This window comes from Euprymna scolopes, chromosome 46, assembly GCF_053919585.1.
Source record: "Euprymna scolopes isolate OS-2025 chromosome 46, ASM5391958v1, whole genome shotgun sequence".
Classification (NCBI taxonomy): Eukaryota; Metazoa; Mollusca; class Cephalopoda; order Sepiida; family Sepiolidae; genus Euprymna; species Euprymna scolopes.
The window spans coordinates 196,503,873-196,511,716 of NC_136527.1; the positions used below are offsets into that span (position 1 = coordinate 196,503,873).

Genomic DNA, 7,844 nt, shown 5'->3' on the forward strand with positions numbered 1-7,844 from the left:
CCTATTTTACGAACGGCACATACCAGGTGGCGGCAGTTTGTAAGGATAAAATAGAAATTTTTTTAAAGATACAAATAAATAAAAGCTAACAAAAAAATTGAAATTTTATACCGAAAAGGTTGTAAAAAAATCGGAACTTTTTGAGGTATCGGAATCGAAAAAATGTGTCTCTAATTTTCGATTCAAAAACCGATTGTTTGGCATTTATAATTTAATTCTTCTTTTTTACATGGTAGTTACCACTTATCAAGACCCGTAAGCCAGTTGGGGATAAAAGCTATTGCGCATACATTAATCAATGGGATAATATCGTATTAATCGTTAGCAATGGAGATTTGATCAAATGTCTTACTTAAAGGGGCGGTTTATCAGAAATTTATTTATATTGGACTTGAAGACATCCAAGTGGTAGTCAGGTAGGAAACAGGCAAACGAAAGAGAGTTCCACAGGCGTGGACTTCTAAGAAAGTAGCTTTGTTTATGGAATCTGCGTTTTGATTTAGGCAGAGATAAAGAGTGGGGGAAATTTTTTGACAGTTGTTTAAGGTGGACGGATGTTTTTCGTGAAAGATTGGCGAAGGAGGACCAGAGATTGCACCTGCCACGGAAGTAACGATAAAACAAAGACGGGCTCGCAACGTCTCTTCTGTGCGAGAGAGGTTTCAGGGAAGAGAAAAGGACACCCCCACTAGGCTACGAAGTCTATTTTGTACTCTTTCAAGGCAGCATAAGTTTTTAGCAGCTCCTACCCAGATGTGGCAGCAGATCTCCATCATTGGACGTATTTGGTTTTTATATAGATAGAGAATTGCATCAGCAGTGAGATATCTACTGGAGCGGTAAAAGGATCCCATCATTTTCCCAGCGAACTTGACAACAGACGATGTACGTGTTCCATTTCAGATCAGGAGTAAGGGTCAATCCCAGAAGCTTGTCAGAACATAAAGCCTTCCCAAGACGAGAGCCATCCATTTCAATTGATGTCAGATGGAGCAGGGCGTTGATGATGTAAAGATAGGAGCTTGGTTTGTGATGCATTAAAAGTAACCAGCCATCTCTTCACCCATTGTACCACGCGCTCAAGATCAGAGGAGCGAGAATCAGAGAGTACTTTGTAATTTACGGCCTTTGATGTGTTGCCATAGATGGTCGTGTCGTCAGCATAGATGTCAACGAATGATTTAAGTATGTGTTTTGGGAGATCATTAATGTAGATCAGGAAGAGAGTTGGGCCTAGGATGGACCCCAGAAGGACTTCAGCATTAATACTGTGGGCTTCTGAAAGCAGTTGATCTATATGTACTTCCGCCATCTTATTACTCATAAGGAATAAACCCTCCAAAATACAGGTTATCATAGACATGCCTCTTCCCGAAAATAAACAAATTACCTATATAAATTCATAGCGGAATATTCGGGGGTAACTACACCGCTAAGAAAACTCCTACACAACGATGCACTCTGGTCATTTGAAAAATCTCAAATAGAGGCTGTAGAGAAATTAAAATATATAATAACAATTTTTTTAATTCTATGATCCTTCTAAAGAAATAAAAGTTACCACTGATGCTGGCAATGACGTGCACGCACTTCTACAACAAAAACATAATGAAACATGGCTACCTGTATCATACGCATCACGATCGATAACTCCTGCTGAACAAAACTATAGCCCTGTTGAATTGGAAACATTTAGCATAGTGTTTGCCTGTAACAAATTTCACCAATTCGTCTATGGAAGAAAATTTTATATTGAAAACGATCATAAACCATTAAGGCAGATTTTAAAAAAATCAATCACGAAAAACTCTCCGAGAATACAAAGATTTCTCATGGCACTCCAAAAATATGGATTTAAAGTGTGATATGTCCCAGGTCGAGAATCCGTAATTGCTGATGCATTATCGCGTGCATATATATCGGACAGCACACAAGAGATTCCTGATATGTCGATGGACAAATATATCCACATGATTCTAAAACAATACGACCAAAAACTTGACGTCCATCGAGATGTGTATAAAATATGCAACGTCAAGTCGGCCAGAAAATAAAGACGCACCACTCAAAATAGCGCCGCATATGCCAGTTCGGGATGAAATATCGGTCGTCAAAGGACGTACTAAAAAGTACACGAATAGCGGTCCCCACCTCTTTAAGAAAAGAAGCCCTACAAAAGATCCATACGGGACACTTAGGAATAGAGAAATGCATTGCACGAGCAAAGGAAGTCATATATTGGATCAACGTAAATCATCAGATAACAGAAATGATAGGCACATATGCACACACTGTTTAAAATCATAGAAACCAACAACCGTTAGAATCTCTAATGCACCATAAAATACCAGTAACACCATGGGCGTAAGTTTCGGCGGACATTTTTTATTTATACAATAAAGCATATGTAGTAATAATAGACTACGCAACGAGATACTTTGATATCCACAAACTTGATGAATGTAAATTATGCACAGTGATTCAAGAAAATTAAAAAAAACACTTTTCGCAAAATTTGCTTTTCCACAAATTGCGATCAGCGAAAAGGACCATAGTTCGCATCATCAGAATTTATACGATTTTTTGCTAAAGATTGGGATTTACTAGTACTAGTAGAAAGAAACTATAAAAAAGACAATAATAAAGTCATATAAAACCAAGACCCATATGGCACTAAGAACGCTTAGGACAAACCTTCTTAACTTCATGCATAATAAAGCAATGAAAAGGCATAAAGTAGATAAAAAAGTCTAAAGAACTGTCAACACTAAGCAAAGACACTGTTCGTATTCGCTCCCAAGGAAAATCGAACCTGAAAGGTAAAATTGTTAAGAAAACTAAAACAACTCTCTTCCTGATCTACATCAATGACCTCCCTAACCACATACTTAAATCATTCGTTGACATCTATGCTATCCCTGAGTGGCTTCCGGGCCTTGATAAGTGATGACCACTGTGTAAAAAAAGAGCCTCGTTCGTATTTAGCAAAAACAGAACAAGGAAAATGTTAAAGATATAACAGGTGCCCCTCTTAAAAACACATAAAAATCCAGCACGTAAACTTACACACGACTATGAAAAGATAGTCAGTCAAGAAAATAGTCCAAGACAAGCCGTACGACAAACGGGGACAGAAAGGAGAATAACAACAACAAACTTCACAACGAGGCTTCCAGTCAGATAAGTTAACACTAATTAAATACATATAAAATAAAAATAAAAACTTCTTTATTTTTAGTTAAAAACTGAAGATGTTATATGCATCAAGTAACACAAGTTATCTCCCCTTGATTGGGATTACTCCCACCATCAATATTGCCTGCAACCTCCCACCACACAATCACGTGGTATATCGTATTAGCAAAAACTACTACTCGTTCTTCGTGTTAATAAAGCTTTTGTCCCGTTCACACGTGTGTCGCTCTCTTCTCTCTATGTTCTCACTAACCCTTTACTAATACAGTCCTCAAAATACACAGATATGAGCATAAAAGCCAGAAACATGTACTGCGGTTTTATTGATGTTCGCTGAGTGCTGATTGTATTTTTAAACAGTAATGCGAATTTGTAAATTAAGTTTGAAATAATATGGGAAGATCAGCATAAGTTTAACTAAATCGGTTTTGATAACAATAAGTTTTGATAACAATAAGTTTTGATAACAATAAGTTTGATAACAATAAGTTTTGATAACAATAAGTTTGATAACAATAAGTTTTGATAACAATAAGTTGCAAGTTTCATAATGTAATTATAGGTACGGGCGAAATCAATGCCGTTGCTCAAAATGTATAAACATTTTGACTCCTGTCATGCTGTGTTGTGCATGGATTGTAAGAATAAGATTGGAACACGTGTGTTTGGTTGGTAAGAATGGCACTGAATAATGGCGCCCCGTTTTATTGATTAATTGCTATATGCATGCGTGAGTGCATACAAATGTTAGATCACGAAACCAGAACGAAAGAGTCTATATAAAATTTACTGAAGCGAAACAGCAGCGCTATCATTACATCTCCCTTTCTCTGAAAACAAAGATGACTTAGGTATGTAAAACAAAAAGAAAATGGAAAAGTTGGTTCAAGGTAGACTGCCTGAACAGCTACAGCGAAGCAGGGGATTATTCTGCCGCATGAGATGCTTGCTGGGAGGTTATGAGTGTTTGCGCACCATAAGTTCATTTTTGATGGTGGTCGTACCACCCTACCACTACGGGTACGTTTTCGAGTGTCATTTGGTATGTTTGGGGATGCACACACAAAAGTGGATCCACAGATGTCACACATTTTTGTGGAGCTGTGTTGGGGAGGTCTTGCGACATTTGTGGGGTAGGCGTCACTGGAATACTTCTTATGTGTTGTCGGTTTCTTCGCAGCACATGCCCATTGACATTCTCCAGGAGATAGAAGCGGTGACCATCTACCTGGGATACTACAGTCGCTGGGTTCCAGCTTCCAGACAAAAGATTCTGTACCCTTACTCGAATGGCAGTCGTTCAAAACAATACCTTCCAAATTGTTCTTGGAAAGTTGTTAGCGGCTGACTTTCAGGGTCGAGCTTTATAGACCAGCACCCAGACTTAGCGTCGAACTTTGAGAAGAATTTTGCTTCTGCAAATCGGTGGTTGAGCTCCTCGACAGTTGGAATTTGGTGGTATGGCTGTATGAGAACTTTGTTTAGCGCTCGTGGGTTTAAGCAAAGCCTAATTGTGTTGTCACGTTTGATAACATAAGTGAGAGAACTTACCCAGTTTGTGGGTTCGTTGATGCGGCGAATGAATCCTTGCAATTCCATCTTTTCGAGTTCCGATTTGATTTGTCCGCGCATGGCTATAGGTGTCCTTCTCTGTGGGTCTATGTGGCATGGTACATTGGGCTTGGCAACAAGCTACTGAGTGTTCCGAAATTCACCAATACAGTCAAATCTCTTAGGGTATAGATGTATTAGGTCAGCTACACTATTGATGGGTTGGTGCTAGTCTGAGATGGCACAATTCGTTGTCACTACCCTAGGAGCCACTGATGTTTGTATGCCCAATATGGCTGCTCCTGGTAAATCAACCACATAGAATTGGGTAACCAGCCATGGGGGGTTTTATACTTGCACCTAAAAGTTGTGGTGCCATAACAGTTTATCCTGGTATTGTTGTAGGCTGTTAACAGACATTGTGTTGAGGTGAGTGATCCGGGCATTGGGTTTCCAGCTTCGTCTATACTGCTAGGGTACATGTTGCGGAATATGCGGGTAGGCAATGTATTTGCTTGTGCCCCTGAATCTACTTTCAGGGTGAAGGTACGAGTGCCTGGGTGATCCTTTAGCTTGATGCTTAGATCAACAAATGCCTCATTTCGAGGATCTTTCATGTTTGCTGACTTTCCGCTGTTAGTTGTGATGGAGCTAAAGGTGAGGTTCTCCATTGCCATGCCTATGTCAGTCATGGCTTGGTCATCGTGTTACGCGAAACTGTTTATTTTCTTGCCAAACTCCCTTTGTTGGTTATGACTGTTATGCCAGGGCCTTCCTTGTTGTCTCTCGGTGTTGTGCTTCCCTAATATGCAAACTTTAGCCCAGTGACCTGTTTTGCCACATGTGTGGCATATATCATTTTTGGCAGGGCAGTGTTCTTTGCCAAAACGGTGACTGCGTCCACAACTTTTACAGGTTTGTCCGCGTTTATGGTCAATCCCTTGTCACTGGTGTGTACCGCGGCTATCTGTGGTGATTCCTGTAACTGGTGGAGCTGGTTGACATACACTGCTGAAGCCTCGTGTGAACGGGCTGATCTAACAGCTTCCTCGATTCTGTAATCCTTCAGTTTGTTTAACAGTTCCTTTTGCAATTCGGGTATTGGTGTGCTGGCAATAAGTAACTCGACGAGGCGTTCGTTTAATTCGTCGGCACTGAAATCACATTTTTTTGTCAATAGTCGACATCTGTTGATGTCGGTTGTTTCATTTGGTCTCTGCTGGTATTTTCCGAGTTCCAGTCTACAAACGCGGTGATTTGTTGCCGGTTCTAGCTGCTCCAAAAAAGCAGCAAATATTATTTGTGGATCCTTGCGATCATCATCCGACATCGACCAACTATTATACCGGCGTAAACCGTCTTTGCCGGTCGCGAGAAGTATTAGAGGGGCTTTATCCTCGGGTTTCGTCGCTTTGACTGTGAAGTAAAGTTCCATTCGTTGTCGAAATAGTTTGAATGATTCGGCAATACATGTCGTGCACCAATCAAAACTAGGGACTTGTAATGAAACTGTGGCTACGGCGATAAGAAAGTGTGAAGAAAAAAGGAACAGCTAATTTGTATGGCGTGGGTTGTTAGAAAAAAAGTTCATTAAGCGAAAATCGTTTTTTTTGTTGCTTTCTTTTACTCGCTGTTTTACCGTTTTTTTTAATTGTCTGTGACGTTATAAGATTGTGTGTTGTATGATAATATCGCTGCCACCATGTCATGCTGTGTTGTGCATGGATGTGTAAGAATAAGAGTGGAACACGTGTGTTTGGTTAATAAGAAGGGAACTGAATAATGGCGCTCTGCTTTATTGATTAATTGTTAAGCGCATGCGTGAGTGCATACAAAAAATTAGATCACGAAATTGGAACGAAAGAGTCTATATAAAAGTTACTGAAACGAAAGAGCATCGCTATCATTACAATTTACATGCAAATTAGATACAATCAGAAAGTTGGAATTGAAGTGGATAATAAACTGGTCGAGAGAAATGGAGTATTTCTTAAAAAGTAAATTTATTTTAATATTATCATAAGAAATAGTTCAGAAATTTCGTAACAGGGGTTATGTCCACACTGTATATCGAAAGAAGACACTTTCAGTAGCTGTAGGCGACAGCTAGACGAATTCCTCACGATTAAACGTTGATTACATTTACATGCAAATTACATACAATCAGAACGTTGGAATTCAAGTGGATAATAAACTGGTCGAGAGAAATTGCGTATTTCTTGGTATTACAGAGATTAAGGGTGATTAAGCGGAGGGAGTACAGACCTACGAGTGAGAGGTACTTGGAAGAAGTAAGGAAGGATTTCTGATTTTGATTGTATTATCAGGGTGAGCGCGTACGCAGACCCCACACTTTAAAATAACACGTCCGAGTCGTCCACATTTGGGAAGATCACAAAGCTCAACCCAACCACAGTGCAATGGATGGGCCTAGCTCTGAGGGAACGACCTTAATGATCACCGTTATTCCTACGTAAGGTAGAATTTATTTGCTTACCCACTGAGCAAATTAGGCACAAAGCCGTTTTTAATGTAGAGAGAGAGAGAGAGAGAGAGAGAGAGAGAGAGAGAGAGAGAGAGAGGGAGGAGGGAGGGAAAAGGGAACCGGGCCTTATTTACGTAAAGTAAGTATAATTTTATGTGGTGCCTACCACTGTTTTTATATCACACTTCTATACTTACCACCAACAAACACCAATAAAAAACTAAAATACCTCCATATAAGTCTCACCAATATCAGTAGATCAAAACTTTTTCATTCACTAATAACAATAATCTATAACAAAGAATTTACTATCATTTAAACTTACCAACATTTTCACAAAATACCTCAATTCTTAACGGAACTCACATTTTACTGTAATATTCAATGTCAAGGTCGTTTACATGTGAACAACATAAATTCATAATCTTTTCAATGAGAACAAATACAAACGAATGAAAGCTTTTAGAATTAAAACCAAAGCACTAACAAAAACAACCACATATTTAAGTAATTAAATCGAACAGTTTTGTATGCCATTAATTGGCACTTCTACAGTTTAATCAAGACATTACAAAATGAAAATATTGATAGAAAAGTGTTATAATTTACGTAC

General features: G+C 39.0%; 1 non-coding gene across 1 annotated transcript; it reads right to left on the bottom strand.

The window, feature by feature from the left end:
- Positions 1-7,069: 7,069 nt before the first annotated feature.
- LOC145271667 (U1 spliceosomal RNA) lies at positions 7,070-7,232 on the bottom strand. Its single transcript, XR_013866068.1, has one exon. It is a non-coding gene; the product is annotated as a U1 spliceosomal RNA (small nuclear RNA).
- Between the last annotated feature and the right edge of the window lie 612 nt (positions 7,233-7,844).